The sequence below is a fragment of the Mustela lutreola genome, chromosome X (assembly GCF_030435805.1).
Source record: "Mustela lutreola isolate mMusLut2 chromosome X, mMusLut2.pri, whole genome shotgun sequence".
In the NCBI taxonomy this organism is placed as follows: Eukaryota; Metazoa; Chordata; class Mammalia; order Carnivora; family Mustelidae; genus Mustela; species Mustela lutreola.
The window spans coordinates 100236729-100259040 of NC_081308.1; the positions used below are offsets into that span (position 1 = coordinate 100236729).

The window sequence follows — 22312 nt, forward strand, 5'->3', positions numbered from 1 at the left end:
AGTAGACTGTGACAGGTCTGGATATAACATGGAATGCCTACAGAAACCCCTGGAAAAGCCATACAAAAATATAACAAAAATAATTGATATGTCAAAATGGAATTATAAAAACCAGTTGATGCAACCCACAAGAGGCAGGATAATGAAAACAGAGACATGCAAACAAAGAGGCAAAAACAGAAAACAAAAAAATAAAATAGCAGGAGCACCTAGGTGACTCAGTTAAGCATCTGCCTTCTGCTCAGTTTATGATCCCAGGGTCCTGGGATGGAGCCTCATGTTTCTGCACTCAGCAGGGACCCTGCTTTTCCCTCTCTCTCACTGCCCCTTGCCACTACTCATGTGCCTGTGGGCTCTCTCTCTCAAATAAATAAAATCTTAAATAAATAAAATGGCAGATTTAAAGTTTATCATATCCAGACTTACATAAAACCTAAAGATTAAATACACCAATGAGAAGACAGAGACTGGTGAAGTGGATGAAAAAAATAAAGAACCAACTTTTAAATTTTATATAAGAAACTCACTTCAAATGAATTGTTATATGTGGGCTGAAATTAAAAGGATGGAAGTAGATATACCTTATAAAGTTAATCAGACCTCTACTAAGACTGACAAAAACAAAAAGAAAACACAAATTACTAATATCAGGAATGCAACAAGGGATATCACTACATCATAAGGATGATAAGGAAACACTACAAACAACATCATATAACACAAATTTGACAACTTAAATGAAATGTACCAACTCATTGAAGGTCACAGTCTATTGCGACTCATACAATATAAACTAGGTAATTCAAATGACCCCATAACTATTAAAGAAATTGGAGGTTGTTTGTGTTTTGTTTTTTTTTTAAAGAAATCAGAGTTTCAGTTTACAAATTCTCCCCACTAAAAATTCTCTAGACTTAAAGAGTTTCATTAGAGAATTCCACAAAAATTCCACAAAATGTTTACAGCATGAATGCCAAATGTACATAGTCTCTGTCAGAAAATAAGAGTTGGATGCGTTTTACATTTAACTTTACAAAGCTACTATTACCCTGATATCAAAACTGGACAAAGATAGTTACAATGGTTATTATCAAAAAGACAAGAGATGACAAATATTGGGGAGAACCCTTGTACACTTCTGGTGTGAATGTAAATTGGTGTAACTGTTATGAAAAATACAATGGCAGTGCCTCAAATTAAAATTTATTTATTTATTTTTTAAGATTTTATTTATTTGACAGAGAAAGATCACAAGTGGACAGAGAGGCAAGCAGAGAGAGGAGGAAGCAGGCTCCCTGCGGAGCAGAGAGCCCGATGTGGGACTCGATCCCAGGGCCCCAAGATCATGACCTGAGCCGAAGGCAGAGGCCTAACCAACTGAGCTACCCAGGTGCCCCTCAAATTAAAATTTAAAATACAACTACCGTATGATCTATCACTTCCATTTCTGGGTATATATCCAAAAGGAACGAAATCACTATTGCAAAGAAACTTCTACACCCCATGTTCACTGCAGCATTATTTATAACAGCTAAGACATAGGAACAACCTAAGAGTCCGTCAATGAATTAATGGATAAAGAAAACGGATACAGATATAGTGTTATTTCACTTACATATGTAATCGAAAAAAACTGAACTCATAGAAATGGGGAGCAGATTAGTGGTTTCCAGGGGCAGGGGTTAGGGAGTGGGAAAAGATGTAGGAAGGTTATCAAAGGATGCAAACATCTAGTTATAAGATGACATTCTGGGAATGTAATGTACATCATGGTGTCTATAGTTAACAATCCTCAGTTGGGTATTTGAAAGTTGCTAAGAGAGTAGATGATTAAAGTTCTCACCACAAAAAAAGTAACCCGTGAAGGATGGACGTGTTAATCTTACTGTGGTAATCATACTACCGTACACATATCGAATCATAACATTGTATACTTTAAATGTACACAATGTTATATGTCAATCATATGTCAATAAAGCTGAAAAGAATACACACATAAACTGTTGGTTCTCTTAAAAATTTAATTAAAAAATTAAGATGACTCCAATTGTATTTAGACATTGTATTTAACAGGAAAAGATTTCAAATTAAAATATTATTAATATGTTCCTGATACTTGTAAAATTAATACTGTGCCAAAAATACTCTGAACAAAATTTGGTAGAACTCAGAGGATAAACAGACTAAGCTACAATAAGAGGAAAGATTTCAACATCTGTCTCTCAATAATTTATAGAGCAAAGTAGGCAGAGAATCAGTCAGGATATAGAAGGCTTGAACCGAGGATTAACTAATGGGATCTGATGTCCATAGATCACTTCATCTAACAATATCAGAATACACATCCTTTTCAAGTGCACCATGGAACATTTTCCAAGATAGACCGCATTCTGGGCTATAAAATAATTATCAATAAATTTAAAGTGATTCAAATCGGGCGCCTGGGTGGCTCAGTGGGTTAAGCCGCTGCCTTCGGCTCAGGTCATGATCTCAGGGTCCTGGGATCGAGTCCCACATCGGGCTCTCTGCTCAGCAGGGAGCCTGCTTCCTCCTCTCTCCCTGCCTTGCCTCTCTGTCTACTTGTGATCTCTCTCTGTCAAATAAATAAATAAAATCTTTAAAAAAAAATAAAGTGATTCAAATCATACAAAGCTGGTTTTATGACCCCAAAAGAATTATATTAGAAGAAAATAACAGAGAAATACCTGGAATATCTGTAAATCTTTATAAAGAAATTAGCATAATTGTAAAGAACCCAGGGACCAAAGTAGCAATGAAAACCTATAAATATTTATGGGATATTGATAATGAAAACCATAAGAGAAAACCTGTTATTTTAACTACTTATGTTGAAAGCTTGAAGTTGTAAAATCAATAATCTAAACTTCCACTTCAAGAAGCTAGAAAACTATGAACATAGCAAATTAAACTCAGAATATATAGAAAGACATAAGCATTAATCATGGTGTATTGGTTCACTCTTGCTGCCGCCATATCTAAGTACCACAGACTTACTGCCTTCAACAACAAAAATTTATTTTCCCATAAGCTCTGAAGGCTGGAAAGCTGACATCAAGCTTTGCCAAGTCTGGCTTCTGAGGGCTGTGAGGAGAATCATCTATACAAGGCCTCTCTCCTTGACTGGTAGATGGGCGTCTTCTCCCTGTGTCTTCACATCGCCTTACCTCTGTAACTATGTATCTATGTCCACATTTTTTAAAAATTTTATTTATTTATGTGACAGAGAGATTGAGAGCACAAGTAGGCAGAGCAGCAGACAGACAGAAAGGGAGAAGCAAGCTCCCCACTGAGCTGGGAACCTGACCTGGGACTTGATTCCAGGACCCTGGGATCATGACCTGAGCAGAAGCCAGACGCTTAACAGACTAAGCCACCCAGGCGCCCCACAAGTCCACATTTCTTCTTATGAAGACACCAGTCAAGTTGGATTAGGTCCCATTTCACTTTAACTGAGTTACCTCTGTAAAGTCCTTTTCTCCATGTCACTTTCTAAGGTATGGCTGGTGGGGATGGGGGCTGGTGAGGACTTTAGCATATGAATTTGGACAGGGGAGGACACAGTTTAGTGTCTCCTAGGTGGGTAATAAGGAAATCAAAATAAATAAGAGTGATGTCACTAACAATGGCTGAGGAGGGACCTCCATGGCTCCATCCCTCCAGAATACCAACAAAATGCTGGTTAAAATTGTTAGAATCAAGTTGTGCAGAATCTGGGATCTAATCCAAAACTTAAAACAGCCAGCGGAAACCCTAGTGAAGAAAGATATTACTGCCTCATGGTAAGAGGGTGCTGTGAATTTAAGTAGCTCCCATCTCCAATGCCCTCAGCTGGGCTGTGGCCACAAAGGTACGAACCTGCATGTGTGCATGGCGGGGACAGGTTTTCCTGCAGAGAGGCAGTGGGGGCCATATGCTTGAAGACTTGTGGTTGTGTTGTTCTGTGTGGTAGCTCTCTAAGGAACTAGCCGAAGGACTTCATTCATTCATTCATTCATTTTTTAAAAGATTTTGTTTATTTATTTGACAGAGAGAGAGAGCATAAGCAGGGGGATGGGCAGAAGCAGAGGGAGAAGCAGGCTCTCTGCCGAGCAAGGGGCCCAATGCAGGGCTCGATCCCAGGACCCTGAGCCAAAGGCTGACGCTTCACCCACTGAGCCACCCAGGATTCCCTCTTTCATTCATTTTTACAAATAAAGAGAATTCCCAGGACTGGAGCAGCTTTCAAAGTGACATTTGCTGCTGCCTGGTGGCATTTGCTGAAAGCATTTAAAGTAAAAGTACTAGACACAGCAGCTGGCAGCAAGCGAATAATAACCAGGAGAAGCACCAGACAGGCTACCAAGTCTGAAAAAAAAGGGGGTTAAGAAAGGAGCTAAATAGAAGGGGGAATGGCATTGTGAAAAGCTCCCACACATATAAGGGACTAGAGAAGGCCAACCACAAGCTCAGGGCTGGATGCCTGTACAGAAAAAACTGAGAAGACTCTGAGCTTTTACCCCTGGTTGACCATGAGGATCCAACAAGCATAAAGGGAAGGCCAAGGCAGAGTTGTAAATGGCCTGGCTAAGCACTGAAGAAACATCCCCCAAACAGTGCCAATCTGCACACCTGGGAAAATACTTTATTGTTTTGTTCTGTTTCTATTTCTACCAATATTTTTCCTTCCCTTTCTTCCCTTTTTCATCTGCTCCAGGAATTTAAGGAAACTGTGAAAATACTAGCTGGTCAAATAAGCTAACAGAACATAGATTCCAATGGTATGCAGGACAAATAATACAGATTTTACCAAAAAAAAAAATGGTTTAGAAAAGTAACGAAACAGACCAACAATGAATACCTTTATCAAATTTATGGACTTACAAGTGATCCCTATTAGCCAAAACAATCTTGATAAAGAAAAAGTTGTAGGACTCATGCTTTCAGATTTCAAAACTCACAAAGCTAGTGTTGGCAAGAAGATGGACATATTGGCCAATGGAATAAGAAATTGAGAATCTAGAAGCAAAGTCATACATCTACAGCCAATTGATTTTTTAAATTGCAATGTGGTTAACAAACAGTGTTGTATTAGTTTCAGGTGTATAATATAGTGATCAGCGATTCTATACATTGCTCAGTGCTCACCATGATAAGTGTACTCTTAATCCCCTTCACCTATTTCACACTCCCCCCTCCTACCTCCCTTGTGATAACCGCCAATTTGTTTTCTATAGTTAAGAGCCTACTTTTCAGTTTGTCTCTTTTTGTTTGTTTGTTTTGTTTCTTAAATTCCTTATATGAGTGAAATCACTCTGATTTCACTTAGCACTATATCTTCTAGATCCATTCATGTTGTTGCAAATGACAGGATTTCATTCTTTTTATGTTTGAGTAATATTCCATTATATATGTGTGTGTATATTCACATATATGTATTTATATGTCTATGTGTGTATATATATATGTATAAATATAAATTTATTCATTCATCTATTGATGGACACTGCTTCCATAATTCAGCTATTATAAATAGTGCTTCAATAAACATAGGAGTGTACAAATCTTTTCAAATTAGTGTTTTCATATTCTTTGGATAAATACCCAATAGTGGAATTACTGGATCATATGATAATTCCATTTTTAATTTTTGAGGAACCTCATATTTTTTTCCCCAGTGGCTGCACCAGTTTGCACATCCACCAACGACATGAGGATTCCTTTTTCCCCATATCCTCACCAATAATTGCTGTTTCTTGTGTTTTTGATTTTAGTATGGCCATCTGATTTTTTTTTTTAAGATTTTATTTATTTATTTGACAGAGAGAAATCACAAGTAGATGGAGAGGCAGGCAGAGAGAGAGAGGGAAGCAGGCTCTCCGCTGAGCAGAGAGCCCGATGCGGGACTCGATCCCAGGACTCTGAGATCATGACCTGAGCCGAAGGCAGCGGCTTAACCCACTGAGCCACCCAGGCGCCCTGGCCATCTGATTTTTGACAAAAGTGCTGAAACCAATCACTGGGGAAAGAATAGACTCTTTGACAATGGTGCTCGATATCCACGTGCAAAAATATGAAGTTGGATCACACTGCATACCATCTACAAAAATTAGCTCAAAAATGAGCCAAAGAGTTCAACCTAAGAGCTGAAAGTATAAAACTCTTAGAAACATGCCAAAAAATCCCTGTAATGGTAGATTTGGCAATTCTTAAACATGACAATAAAAGCAAAAGCAACAACACAAAATGTAGATAAATTGGACTTCATCAGACCTAAAAGTTCATATCCATCAAAAGACACTATCAAGGAAGTGAAAGTCTACAGAATTCAAGAAATATTTGCTCATCAGGTATCCAGTAAGGACCAAGTATTCAAAATATGTTAAAAAAAATCACAACACCTCTTAAAACTCAATAATACATTTATTCTCATATCAGGGACATGGGGGAGGGTATGTGCTTCAGTGAGTGCTGTGAAGTGTGTAAACCTGGCAATTCACAGACCTGTACCCCTGGGGATAAAAATATATTATATGTTTATAAAAAATTTAAAATTTAAAATTTAAAATAAAAAATGTTAATGTGGGGAAATTAATGTGATAAGAGTTAATGTGTTAAAACACCAATATTCATTTGATGTGTTCAAAGAATAAAAATGTATGTATAAATGTAAAAAAAAACCCCTCAATAATACAAAGGTAAACATCCCAATTAAAAAATGGGCAAAAGTTTTGAATAGGTATTTCTCTAAAGGATATATGCAAATGACCAACTCATGCATGAAAAGATGCTCAACATCATTAGATAGCAGAGACATGCAAATCAAAACTGTAAGATACTACTACCTAACCACTAGAGTGGCTATCACAATAATAGTTTTAAAAGTGCGGAACAGCAAGCTCCAGCAAGGAGGTGCAGATGTTGGAATTCTCATACCTTTGTGGCAGGAATAGAAAATGTGTGAATATTCATAATTAGTGGTAGGAATGTAAAACAGTACAACATCTGTGAGGAAGAGCTCGATAGTTTATCAAAAAGGCAGACCTAGAATTACATGATCCAAGAATTCCATTCCTAGGTATATTTCAAAAGAATCAAAAATGGGTATTCAAAGGAAATCTTATTTATGAATGTTCACAGCAGCACTATTCACAATCATTAAAAGGTGGCAACAACCCAAATGTCCATCAGCTAATGCATGAAGAGACAACTTGTGTTAGAGCCATGCAATGGAATGTTATTCTGTTGTAAAGAGGAATAAAGTATTGACACATGTTACAACACAGAGGAACGTTGAAAACTCTGGGCTAAGAGAAAGAAGCCAGACTCAAAAGGTCAGACATTATGTGTCACCTATTGAAATTTTGAGAACAGGCAAAACCGTAGAGACAGAAAGAAGGTAAGTGCTTTCCAGGGGCAGGGAACAGGGAGAAGCTGGGAGTGACTGCTTAATGGGTATGGGAATCACTCTTTGGGGTGATGAAAAAGATTTGGAAAAGGGTCATCCTTTAGAGGTAGGTGATGGTTTCTCAACACTGTCACTGTACTGAATGCGACTAAACTGTGAGCTTTAAAATGGCTGTTCTTTGGGGTGCCTGTGTAGCTCAGTCGGTTAAGTGGCTGCCTTCGGCTCAGGTCATGATCCCAGGGTCTTGGGATTAAGTCCAGGGTTGGGCTCCCTGCCCAGTGGGAAGTCTGTTTCTCTCTGTCCCTCTGCCCCCTCCCCACTCATGCTTGCTCTGTCTCTCTCTCAAATAAATAAAATTTTCATAAATAAAGAAATGAACAAACAAATAAATAAATGGTTGATTTTTAGTTATGTGATTTTTTTCTACAATGGGAGAAGTTAGTTGAAAGAATGAACAAAACCTCGAGGACAACCAATGAAACCAAAAGATAGCTATTTTAAAAGATCCATAAAGATTTACTCCTTGGTATTTGCCCCAAAGGCATCAAAACAGAAATACTCAAAAAGACTTGTACAATATTGCTTACTGCATCTCTATTTCTAATAGCTAGAAATGGAAAATAGTGTAAATGGCTCTCAAAGGGAGAAGTGATAAAAAACGGTGCTATGTTCAAACAATAGAATACTACTCTGCAGTGAAAAAGAGCAAACCCTTGGGGCACCTGGGTGGCTCAGTGGGTTAAAGCCTCTGCCTCTGGCTCAGGTCACGATCTCAGGGTCCTGGGATTGAGTCCTGTATCGGGCTCTCTGCTCTGTGGGGAGCCTGCTTCCCCCTTTCTCTCTGACTGCTGCTCTGCCTACTTGTGATCTCTCTGTCAAATAAAAAAAATAAAATAAAATCTTTAAAAAAAAAAAGAGCAAACCCTTGACACAAACAACAACACGACACATCTCACAGATGCACCAATGAGCAAAATAAGCCCATCATAAAAGAGTATATGTTATATTATTCTAAATATATGAGGCAGAATTATTGTGATGACAGTTATTGTGATGACAAAGACCAGATCAATTGTTCCCTCTGGGAAGTTCTGACTGAAGAAAAGCATGAGGAAACCATCTGGGATTGTGAAAATATTTTACAACTCAATTCAGGCTATGGTTATAGTTGTGCATGCTTTTGTCAAAGCTCATTAACTTATACAATTAAGATCTATTCATTTTAATCTGTGTGAAAAAAATCTCAAAAATATAATATTTAATATCAAGTTTGCATGTGTCTACTCTAAGACACTTATGAGCTAAATCTTGTCTTCTCTCAGACTCAACTATTTAGGCTTGTTGAACAGACCCTGTGGGTAATGTCAACAAATCCTATGGGCCAAGCAACTTGAGTAAAGGCAAAATCGAGAGCAGAGATCTGAACTTTATTGGCTTTGTGAATTTTTTTTTCAAAACCAATATTCTTTTTTGAAGCCTAAATATATTACAGAGAGCACCATACCTTTGGTTTTGCTTAGTTATTCTAATTTTCCTAGTTTCTCAGTAAGTTTGTATTTAAAGCTATTTTTATATGTGGTAGGCAGGACCGGATAGAACATACTACAAGGGTAGGCAATGATAAGACAAGGAGGTACAGTTGAGAACCATTTCAAACACTTAAAAAAAAAAAAAAAAAAAAAAAAAAAAGCCCTTGTAGGAGCACCTGGGTGGCTCAGTTGGTTAAGCGTCTGCCTTTGGTTCAGGTCCAGAGTCTTGAAATCTAGCCCTCCATCTGGCTCCCTGCTTGGTGGTAAGTCTGCTTCTCTCTCTCCGTCTGCCCTTTCCCCTGCTTGTGCATGCTCTCTCTCTCTCTCAAATAAATAAATAAAAATATTTCAAAACAAAAACATTGTAAACATTTTTTAAGTCTAAAATGCACAAAGGAAAAAAATTCCTAAAGCACATACATATAGCCCATCAGTTATAAAATAAACCTGCATCTTAACTATCCACATTGGGGAATAGAACTTTGTAAGAAGCAAACCTTGCATTACACTGTGTCCTCTCCTGATCACAATTTCTTCCCAACCTCTAGAAGTAATCACTATCCTGATTTTTTTATGATAATAATTTCCTAGCTTGTTATTCTACATTTAAACATCAATGCATGTAGTCCTAAACAATATAATTTAATTTTACCTGTTCTACTTCATAAAGATGGAATCATGTCACATGGATTCTACATCCTTTCCTCTTTTTGCTAAAGTTTATGCTTGTAAGATTCATCTTTTGACATGATCTTAGATCAAGCTTCTTAAATCTTTAGAGATAATGTTGATTTGTTTCACATTTATGATGATTTCATCTCTTCCTCTTTTACTCTATTCTCTTCATTCCCTTTTCCTGGCCTTAAATTTTGTTTTTTTTTTTTAAGATTTTTTTAAATTTATTTGTCAGAGAGATAGAGTGCAGGGAGGCAGAGAGGCAGGCAGAGGGAGAAGCAGGCTCCCTGTGGAGCATGCCCAATGTGGGACTCGATCCCAGGATGCTGGGATCATGACCTGAGCAGAAGGCAGCCGCTTAACCGAATGAGCCATCTAGGTGTCCCCTTATATTCTGTTTTAACTGCTTTTAACTCTGCACCACGTCACAACATTTTCCCATCAGTATACAGAAATAGGGAAGTTCGAAGAATCTTTACAGCTAGCTGGGAACTAAAACAGATATCTAGCCTTGACATTTACCTAGGGAAAAGATATCTCAGGCAACTAAAGCAACGATTTTTCTCTGTCCTACATGATTGCAAGGTCTTCATTAGATGACAAAATTTGTACCAGTTAATTGCACACTTACTGGTTTCATTTCATGATATAATCATGTGGTCTTTAGTAAGAATATTACAAATATTTTAACTCAGAAAAGAAATAAATGGGAAATCAAAATAACTGAAGTTAAAGAATATGTTAATTTAAATAGATTTTTCTTTTTTCATCGAAATTAAAGAAATGTACCACAGCTATAAAGAGTTACTTTATTGGCTTAACATAAGTGTCATAAAATAAAATTCAGAAATATAAAGTGAAATAAGGAAAAATGCTTTTTGAAAATAAGAACTACCCTTCCTTTCTCTCCCTATCAAGGATACTTCATGTGATGGAAGCATATACCCACACGCATGTACTCTTTATTGAGCAATCCCATTCTACTAATGGATACTAAACACCAACAATGACAATGAAAGCATAGGGGGAACTTACATTTTGTGAATTTGGATGCTTTTAGAAAAAATGGTGAAATCACGAATGCCACTATGTGTATTTCCAAATGGTTATTGAAATGAAGGTGTATTTAGGACCAGCTGGCCAATCCGTTTTTTTAAAAGCTTTTATTTACTCATTTGAGAGAGAAAAAGAAAGAGAGAGAGCATGCACTAGTGAGGGAGAGGGGCAGAGGGAGATGGAGAAGCAGACTCCCCACCGAGCAGGAAGCCCAACGTGGGGCTCTGTTCCAGGACCCCGAGATCATGACCTGAGCTGAAGGCAGATGCTAAGGCCACCAGCAGATGCTAAGGCCACCCAGCAGCCCTTGGCCAATCCATTCTGTCAAGCAATTGACTTGATTGACTTTTGTTTAGTTTGGAAGTGTGTGTGTGTGTGTGTGTGTGTGCACGCACGCATGCACGCATGTGTGTATGTGTGCATAAGTATGTGTGTTTAGATTTTTTTAAGTGACTGAATGAACTTATTATCATGATGTGTTGCTAGACACACATTTATTTCCTTGACTGAAGACACAATTTAAAAAACACAATAAAGCATCATACTTGTCTTAAGCAACAGAAGGTAGGTTAGTCAATAAAAGCATTCACCTGAATAGATTTTCACTTGATTAAGAATGCCTGTTTCAGGATCAACTTTTTTCTTTTTTATGTTGTCTTCTTGAAATGATTTGAAACAACAAGCAGACTATGATATATTTCCCTTAAGATTCTTTGCCCTCCAGTCAAAGACCACCAGGGACACACCTCTACTTTAACAAGTTGGATTTACTACTCACTGTAGGGAGGGAGGGTGCACGCCCCGGGGAACCGCGGTGTACCTCAAAAAGAAGGTGCTAGAAAGAACCTATTATGGCATTCCTGCTTCAATTGGAGATTTGGGGGATTGAGTGCTGCTAAAACTCAGGGGCAATCCTATGATTTGTGTGTCACAATAAAACTTCTTTAAAGGGAAGACAGATTAGAGGGAGGATAAAAATTTAATAAAGAAGTAACATTTTGTCCAAGAGTGCATGTGTATAATACATGCCTACATTTTGTAGGTTGCACAGTGACCTCATTTTGGTCTGTGTGGAGACAATATTATGAAGCGGCCTCATTTTGTCTCACTCCATCATGGTCACAGAGTGACCTTGTCTGACGCTGGTGTTCTGTGGAATTGTTTACGTCCAACAGAAGAACAACGTGGACTAGCCGTGAATATCAGGCCAGCTCTCTGAAAATCCCCGAGGCCTACCTCTAAGTGTCAGACCAGTCCCCAGATGTCAGTGGCTGAGTTTTTCTTTTTCCTTTCTCACACTTTTGTTCTCACATAAGGAAAAAAAACAAAACAAAACCAAGAACCACCACGGAATCAGAGATCCTGCTTGCTCTTAAAATAACTTTTGAAGAGATAGAATGAAGTTGACTCATTTCTTTGTTACCGTCCCTACCTGTGAGATTTTTACCAGAGGAGAAAAAACACAGTGTTCAAGGAAGCTTGGATTCCAAATGATAGTGGTAAGTGAGGATTACTTTCCATTTTAAGTTTTAACTCAATTTAACTTATTTTAATACTTCTTTTTCTCTACCCTGTATTTTAGGAGGCTTTCTCCTGCTCTCAGGCTTAAGACAACCATGGAAGAACCTGCTACCACCAACAGGTTTAACCTTGCCAATTTGTGAAAACTCCAGCAGACTGCCTTTGAACTTGGTTCCCCCCCATCAGCACCCCTGGGTCTCCAGCCTAAAGGGTTACACGGCAGGTTTTGTATTCACCAGCCTCCATAAACCCATGAGACAATTTCTTATATTAAATCGATCTCTCTCTCTCTGTCCACGCACACACAGACACACACAGACACATCCCTTCCCAGGGACCTAATATTTGCCTTAAGCATCCTCCTTGACATACCAAGCAGGATAAACTTGATTGTGCACGCACAACTATGGGTCCTCTCCAAGTTTCTAAATTCACACTCTCACCTCTAACCAAGTCACTGTCCCCAAGATAAACCAACACAGACTTGTGCCCTTTTGCACACTTGTTTATGGACTCCAAAGGCCCAGAGTCCAATTTCAATCCAACACGAGAATAGGCAAAGGACTCAACCACAATGAGCCTCCACTTTCTTATTTATAAAACTGGAGCTATATTAATAATCAGAAATACATTTAGGGGTGCATGGGTGGATCAGTGGGTTAAGCCTCTGCCATCGGCTCAGGTCATGATCTCAGGATCCTGGGAGATCGAGCCCTGCTTCTGGCTCTCTACTCAGGAGGGAGCCTGCTTCCCCCCTCTCTCTCTGTCTGTGTCTCTGCCTGCTTGTGATCTCTTGGTCAAATAAATAAATAAAATCTTTTTAAAAATACATTTTAAGTTCTGCATGGAATAAGGCATGTAAAGCCGGTTGGACACAGTCCAAGAAATGACAGCTGCTATTATTATTGTTGTTCTTATTACTGTTAGTATTATTAAAATTATTATGCCCTCAAGTCTCCATTCTGATCATACAATAGAGTGGGTGTACTCCATGTCCTTCAGACAATAACAGATGGTTCTCTGAAAAGTCATGTGGGCAAGGATTGTGTGTTGCTAAGTATAGATAGGTTTCATAGACTTTAAACATCAAAGTTGTGGTTGTATCCTTTTGCTTGAGAATTCTATCCTACTTCTCCATGGAGGTGAGGCAATAAAGTATCTAAATATAGGACTAAATATATTGGCAATGTTTTCTATGAAATAGGATTTTGGATAATTATTCATATATAAGAATAAATAAAATATTAAGATGACCACCGATCTTTTATAATAGCTAAAGGCTAACATAATTTGGTCTTCAAAAAACAGACAAATATAGCCTAAAATGGTGGCCCATGAAGATTGTAAAAATGTCTATGGGTGCCTAGGTGGCTCAGTAGGCAACCATCCTAATTTGGCTCAATTCTTATCTCAGGGTCCTGTAATTGAGCCTCGTAATGGGCTCCCTGTTCAGCAAGAAGTCTGTTTTTCCCTCCTCCCTTGCTCCTCCCCTGCTGATGCTCTCTCTCGCAAATAAATAAAAATCTTTTTAAAAAATCTGAATAATGTGCAGCACCTGGGTGGCTCAGTGGGTTAAGACTCTGCCTTCGGCTCAGGTCATGATCTCAGGGTCCTGGGATCGGGCCCCCGCATTGGGCTCTCTGCTCAGCAGGGAGCCTGCTTCCTCCTCTCTCTCTCTCTGCCTGCCTCTCTGCCTACTTGTGATCTCTGTCTGTCAAATAAATAAACAAAATCTTTTAAAAAATCTGAATAATGCTATAATAAACATCTGATTTGAACAATATGGTTTTCTGGGCATCTAGGTGTAAAAATGCATCTTCAACAATAACATGCAGTGATCTTGTGCACTTGATTAAAAGAAAAACATTACACTAACAGCATCACCTGAATTTTTTGTTTTGTTTTGAAGTGTAAAAGATAGACTTAGGAATAAAGACAATGAAAAAGGGGCACCTGGGTGGCTCAGTCTGTTGGGCATCTGCCTTTGGCTCTGATAGTGATCCCGGAGTCCTGGGATATAAATAAATAAATAAAATCTTTTAAAAAAGACAATGAAAAAAATTGGGTTTTTAAGTTTTATAATAGAATCCCCCCACATCCAACCTCCTGCATCTCTCTACCTACCCCCAACTCCTGAGAACACCAGACAGCAAAATACTCATCTTGCATTAAATCACAGCCATATTGCACTCACCATTCTATGCAATTTTCTGGTTGCAACATGAGAGTAAGCTTTCAGAAGTACAGAAAGTTCAAGAGATGAGAATTCAATCAAGGATGGCCATACACTTCTTCAAAGTGATACTCTCTGGAAGCAAGCTCTTCAATATTTTGAGGAAAAGTTATTTCCAACCTTGACTTCTTTGTCAATGAGTCAGAGGGCAGAATATTTAGATGTACAAGTTCTCAGATAATTTGCTGCCATTACATCCCTTTTAAGTAGGCGATGGAAGTATGCCACCAAAATAAGGGGGAGACAGAGCAAGAAACAGAAAGAAATGGGATCCAGAAAGAGGAGATCAATGAGAGAGACAAAGGCTTTGGGTAACAACTTGTCCAAGTTGAAATACGATGATAAAGGACTCTAATAAAGCTAGCTCCAGGAAAGAGAGAAAATTAATAGGTTACCAAAAGTATTTTCTCAGTACATATGTACTGAAAGGAAATTTGCATTTCCAGAAAATTAGTCATAAGTATATAAATTTTTAAAAAGAAATTTCAGGAAATGGAAAATTGTACCAGGAAGGATGTATAATTATTCTCAATTCATGGTTCAGATGTGAATCTAATTTAATCATAATGTTTAAGCCTGAATGTTGATCTAACCAAGCCAATAGATGGTAGTGGTGGAGAAGTTCTTAATTAGACTTGTAGAAGTGTTTTAATTTTTAATAATGGTTGGAACAATTAGTAAAAAATGTAAAGTGTTGCCCAAAGGGTTCTGTTCAGAATGTGTGGATTTCTACTGATAAGAATGAAATAGATTTGGTGTAGAGATCAAAATCACAGAATCTGGTCAGTCTGGCTCAGGGTGATTATGTCTTTTTAAATAAATACATGCCGTACCATTTCTCTGTAAAAAACAGATTGATCTGTATTTTTATTTGCTTAAGGAAGTAGAAATTATGCAAATGACATGCAGCAGGGGTTAATAGCCCCTAAAGATGAAGAGTTCCTATGACCCAACACCAAAAACAAAAAAACAAAACACAAACAAACAAAACCAATCCTATTTTAAAATTAGGCAGAGGATCTGAATAGACACTTTTCCAAAGAAAACATACAGATGACTAACAGACACAGGAAGAGATGCTCAACATAACTTACCATCAGGAAAATGCAAATCAAAACCACAGTGGAGATATCACCTTACAAGTGTCACAATGACTAGTGTCAAAAAGACAAGACATAACAAGTGTTGATGAGGAATCCTCGTGCACTGTTGGTGGGAATGTAAATTAGTGTAGCCACTGTGGAAAACAGCATAGAGGTTCCTTCAAAAATTAAAAATAGAAATACTATATGACTCAGTAATTATACTTCCAGGCATTTACCCCAAAATCCAAAAGTGTTAATTCAAAAAGGTATCTGCACCCCTATGGTTATTGCAGCATTGTTTACAATCGCCAAATATGGAGACAACCTAGGTATCCCTCTATAGATGAATGGATAAATAAATGGTGGTGTACATACACAATAAAATGTTGCTCGTCATAAAAATATAAAATCAAATATTGCCATTTGGGACAACACGGTTGGACGTTATAGAGCCTACGGTGCTGAGTAAAATAAGTCAGAGAGAGGAAGACATTTTCCATATGATTTCACTTACTTGCAAAATCTCAGAAACAAAACAAACAAACAGAAACAGACACAGACTCCTAAATACAGAGAACAAACTGGGGGTTGCCAGAGGGGAGAGGGTTGGGGAAATGGGCAAAGCAGGTGAAAGGGATTAAGTGCTACAAACTTCCAGCTGGTGAGCATTTCTTGTATATCAGTGTTCAGTCACTATGTCTTACACCTAAACCTAATATTTAGAAAATGAGATGGGAAGATGGAGAGTAAATGATGATTTACTTTCTCCCTTTAATTGAGAAATGGAAATTTCTCCCCTCCAAGAGCAAAAAGGGTAAAGGGATGGGAAGGATAAAAAGAGACACAGACATTCAAAAATCCAAGTCTGTCATGACCCTAATTGCATGAAGAACAAAATGATTTTTTTTCATTTTTCTTTTTTGTTTTTAAGATTTTATTTATTTATTTGACAGAGAGAGATCACAAGTAGGCAGAGGCAGGCAGAGAGAGAGGAGGAAGCAGGCTCCCTGCTGAGCAGAGAGCCCGATGCAGGGCTCGATCCCAGGACCCTGGGATCATGATCTGAGCCGAAGGCAGAGGCTTTAACCCACTGAGCCACCTGGGTGCCCCAAAATGATTTTTTTTCTAATAAAAATATATATTTTTAAAAAGGAAGCAGATATTGATGGTAGGTGATAACTCATCTTCTACCCTGGCCACTTGTTTCTGCCTTTTTGTTGTTTTGTTCTTTTCTATAGATCTGATACAATTTCATGTAAAGTAGTTTATTATGTGATTTTTTTTGACTTTTGTATTCTAACCAGAATCAATAGAATTGTTTAAGCAGATGTAAACATAAGTTAATTTGCATATTTAAGCACCACTGAGCCAGGATATACAAACACAAACACCAAGCTCTTTTGTCAATATCAACCTGCATAAAATTAGAGACACCGATAGCTGTTTATTTAGAAGCACAACCCACAATCCGTGGAACCCTCTGAGGGCTTGTCCTTTGCTACAAGTAGAGAAATTAGTAAAAATGCCCATACTTGAGGTTTTATAATTTCATATTTAAATATGGAATTTTAGCCATGCAAGAATATTCATATTCTAGGATTAGTATAGGAGGGAGAGAACAGAGAAAAACCTTATTTGCATGATGGAACAAGTCACAACTCTGAATTTGCATAAGCAGGCCCAGCCTCAAAGGTAGATGGAGTCGGGGAGCCTGGGTGGCTCAGTGGGTTAAAGCCTCTGCTTTCGGCTTAGGTCATGATCCCAGGGTCCTGGGATTGAGCCCCACATCGGGCTCTCTGCTCAGCAGGGAGCCTGCTTCCCTCTCTCTGCCTGCCTCTCTGCCTACTTGTGATCTGTCTGTCAAATAAATAAATAAAATCTTTAAAAAAAAAGGTAGATGGAGTCAATAATTAATTACCCATGTGATATGATTCACACAATTCACCCACTGCAATTCATTGCAGTCCTCCATCCAGCAGTGTAGAAAAAAATCCACAGTTAGCAATTCAGTATTGAACGTTACCCTCTCACCTATGAGAAAATCTTTCTAAAAATGAGATGGGTTCTATGATTACTCCAAATTGTGCTTTCTTTCATAAGATTTCTTTCCTCTCTAACATGCAAGGTGGGTGAGGCAAAATGGGAGTACAGGGATAGAGACTGTGGTATGTAGGAGAGGGCAAGAGGTCAGCCAAAATAGAGGAAAGAAAAAGAAGGCTAGGATGTTGTTAATAAGTTTTTTCTAATTTCATGATTTTGTCTCCAGTTCTGATCAAACGTGATCCTGAAATAAACTGATAATATAAATCATTCCAGGAGAGATCAGAAGGTCAGGTGTATTATGATACAGGCTTATTCTAAAAAAGAAATCATCTGAAGTCTAGATAGTTGTAAGGTGTCTGGCTGTACAGTGTTGGTCATCAGGAAATTTTAGTTGGGTTGTGTTTTCTTTCCACCTTCCTCATTTTATCCCCCTCCCAACACACATCCCACCACCCTTTCCTGAGTCCAGTTTCCCACACCCTGAAGTCACTACTCCTCTGGACTGAATCAATCCCCTAAAATGCATTGTTTCCTCTTCCTTTTCTTCCTCATTCAAATCGTACACGTTCTTCTTCCAAACTGAGTTCAGTGTGAATTTTCTCTGAGATAGGTAAAGTTTGTTTTGGAGAATGAAGCCTCGTCTTTCAGTATATACTGCTAATGTTGCTTGAGTCAGCCTTTCATTCTCCCATTGGTTACATGCTTGTGGTGAAATGATATATTCTCCAAAGCAATGGTGATCTGATTTTTCAAACTGCATGGGAATTTCAAACATTGCCTCGTATCACATTGGCTCTACAAATCCATTCCCATTTCTCAGATTATGTGCTCCAGTTACAAGTTTGGGAAATATGGCTCTCCTACTCATTAGTGCTCAAGACTATTGATCTTCCGTCCCTCTGTATGAAGTATCTATCAGTGTTCTAAATATGTCCTTTATTGTATGCTCATCCCCTTATTGTTTGCAATTTTTTTCTCCCCTCTTTCCCAAGATTTTCAACTGTGTCCTGTACTTAAGGATGAACTAACTTCCAGACCTTCTCAACCTTATCACAGAATGTTTAATCCTCTCTGTTCTTAAAAGGAGATTCTCACTCAAGGATGTCAACCCCCACTCCCCTACCCACCGCCTCATCACTCTTGTTGGATCTTGTGTATGTGTCCATTTCCCACAGGCAACAGAGCAGTGTGTGCAGCTTTGATAGGGCCTGGATTGTAGAAATGTTTATTTGTTCGCTTTCCATTGAAGCCACTACTCTTCTACCACCTTGAAGTAAAAACACCCTTGGAAGGCTGTTGAACTAAGTTCTACATGGATACTATGTGCTGAATTTTTAAAAAGTTGATTGACTTTATAAGACAATGTTTTCAACTGTAATTTCAACGATCATGATTATTACCTTAAGTTTCATACATAAATCGAAACTCTTAGATGGCCTGTGAATAGGTGAAATTAAGTTATTAACTTATTGGCATATGGTTATTGATATAAATCAAATGAGATAGCTGTGTGGTACAAAAATGGGTATAACCTTTAATTTTTCAATGAAATGTCAGGTGTATGTACATTTTTAAATTGAAGGTACTATTTCAAATTAGGATTTATACAAATTAAATAAAAGAAAGATGGTTAATTAAAGTATTAATAATAACATAATTCACTTGGCATTGGAGTTTGCAAAGTTCAAAAGAACAGTTTAATTAAATCTAAATTTAATTCATTTTCATGAAAATTACATTTTGACCACTTTAGTGATATTTAAGAGAGGAGACAAAATTATACTCATATATTTAAGAAACTAATTCCATTTGAATAATTATATTTTAATAAATGAATAAGCACCATCTAGGTGTCTGAAAATTTTGATCAAAACTTGTATCATTTTGAAAGTCCCAGAAATATGGCTCATTATCTCTTTACAATCCTCCTTACAGAGTTTCTATTGGAAATCATCACTTTGTAAGAAAAAATGTCCCCTACATTATCCTCAATTTCATAGAAATTTTCTTTAATATCTATCCTACTCTGGGTTCCCCCAGAAGCAGTCCCATGGATTAGTATGCAAGTGGTTTATTAGAGAAATGATCCCCTGGGGAGTATCAGGGAAGAAATGACACAGGAAAAGGAAGAAAGTCAATACTGTGTTTTAATTAGAAGGTAAGCAGAGATGGGTGTGGGTAACCGGTGTTCTAGCTTCCTATGCACCTCTGAGAACAATGCATTTAAGTTGCTCCACTCAGGGGAGAGGAAGCTGGGGTGCTCATCTTCCAATTCCTGTCTCTCACTGGCTTAGGGTTGTATTAGTTTCCCATGGCTGATTTAACAAAGCATCACGAATGTATTATTATTTTGTTTGTTATTATTATGCCTATTATTACTGTTAATCAGCGTACAATTCTGTTAGTCTGAGGTCCACAGTGAATCGTGGTGAGCTGAAACCAAAATGTCAGCCTGGCTGCATTTTCCCGTGGAGGCTCTAGAAGAGAGCACATTTCCTTTCATTTTCCAATTCTGGAGGCTTTCCTTGGCTCGTAAAGCATTTCCTTCTACTTCAAAGGCAGCAACGTTAAGCAAAGTCCTTTTCATGTGCCATCTGTCAGGTTTCCTCTCTTCTGCCTCCCTCTTCCACTTATGAGGACCCTATTTACATTATCCAGGTAACTCAGGATCATCTTCCTATTGCAAGGTTATCCACAAGGTTATCTGATTGGAAACCTTTTTTTTTTTTTTTCTTATTGTGTGTTACATAATTTATTCATGGGTTCCTAGGATTAAGACACAGGATTATTAGGGAGCCATTATCCTCCCTTCCAAAAGGTTTGTTCCTCAGTCATTCTGCCTCAGTCAACAGAAACTTGCTGGCATATAAGGGAACGCTGGATACCCAATGCCTATGCATGGGGCACCAACCTTCTCTCCCACAAATTCCTTGCCTTAACTGAAACATGGATCCTTTCAAGGAACACTCTTTCCCATGTGGCCTTCTCAGAGGCTATTCATATCCTGGCCCACAGATTTAGTGTCCTGTATTGACAGTCACTGAGTTATTCTACCCTCTGCCCCTCTCTGTCCGACTTCCAGGTACCATGGCATAGTAGGCAAGAACGTGAACTCTGGCATCACATGGTGTTTCAATCCTAGATCTTTTACTTACTTGGCAGTGTAGCTCAGCAAGTTCCCTACCATCTCTGTGTGTCCATTTTCTCCTCTGTAAAGTGTCAATAATGCCTTCTTAATAAGGAAGTTGGGAGAGTTATATGACATAATATATCTAAAGTGCTTAGAACGGTCTCTGGCATTTAGTAAGAGCTATATGAATGTTTGCTGCTGCTGCTGATCTGTCCAGCTAAAGCATATTCTTCCTTATGTACCTTTTTTCTTTCCAATTCCTTGTCCTTTCATTTTCTTGGATGACTTTAAAATCTATAAACCACTCTCAGACCCTTGACTCCTCAAACATTCCCATGTACCAGCTCTAATTAACCCATGTCCATGGCTATATCATGAATTCTCATCCTACTATCTGACTACAAACTTCTCTTCTTCCAGCTCATTCACTCTCATTACTCCTGCTTTTTGAAGCTAATAAGATTTTCTGCCACATTTTTCAACTTTCTCTTAGTCCATCAGCTTTCAACTTAGTATACTTTTTCCCAGCCTTGATCCAATGGCCAATCACTGATGTGTTCTCTGATGAGCACCCTTAGTTCTTTGTCTTGTCCCTTCTCTCATGCTTACCTTCCACAGTATCACATTTGGAGCAATCTTAAAATTAGTCTTCTCTGCTTCTATATCAGAGCTTGGGTGTTGATGGCTGTGCAAGTGTTCAGATTAGTTTCTCCACAAAATATTTCACTAAGTGAAGGAAGCCAATCTGAAAAGGCTCCATACTATGCATTTCCAACTGGGTGACATTCTGGAAAAGGCAAAACTGTGGAGACAGTTAAATGATCAGTGATTGCTAGGAATTAGGGGAAGGGAGGCATAAATAGGCAGAGCACAGAAGATTTTTAGGGCCAGCAAAACAACTCTGTATGGTACTAGAATAGAAGATTCATGTCATTATACATTCGTACAAACTCATAAGCTGTCCGACATCAAGAATGGATCCTAATGGAAGCTATGGGCTTCGGGTGACAATGATGTGTCAATGTAGGTTTAGCAGCTGTGACAAATGCATCACTCTGGTGGGGGACATTGATAATTGGAGAAGCTGTGCTTGTGTGGCAGTTAGGAGTATATGGGAAATCCGTACATCTTACCCCATATTTCTTTGAACCTAAATCTGCCCTTAAAAAATACAATCTACCAAAAAAATTGGATCCTGCTTGGCTCCACCAATACCACCTTGATAAAAAGTAGATCACTGACTTAGACTTCTGGATTGTAAATAAGTAAGGTGGAAGTCCACCTCTCTACTCAGCTCTGGTGACGGCTTTTTAAAAGATTTTATTTATTTATTTATCAGAGAGAGAGTGAGAGACAACACAAGCAGGCAGGAGGAGGAGGAGAGAGAAGCAGACTCCCTGCTGAGCTGGGAGCTGGATGCAGGACTCGATCCCAGGACCTTGGGATCATAACCTGAGACAAAGGCAAACTCTTAGCTGACTGAGCCATCCAGGTGACCCAACACTTTCCTAGTCAAATGGAACATGAACTGGCATTGTCTTGTCAGCTGGGAATGAACTTATAACCTTAGCTTCCCTTTGGACCTTGCTGGAAACAGAGGCTGTGAGGGTACAGAGCTTCAACTACACACCACTT

The 22312-nt window shown here is 38.4% G+C and overlaps 1 pseudogene; it reads right to left on the bottom strand.

Annotated features, from left to right (window-relative positions):
- The window catches only part of LOC131821040 (glyceraldehyde-3-phosphate dehydrogenase-like), a 122572-nt pseudogene extending 104250 nt beyond the window's left edge, over window positions 1–18322 (bottom strand).
- Window positions 18323–22312: the final 3990 nt, after the last annotated feature.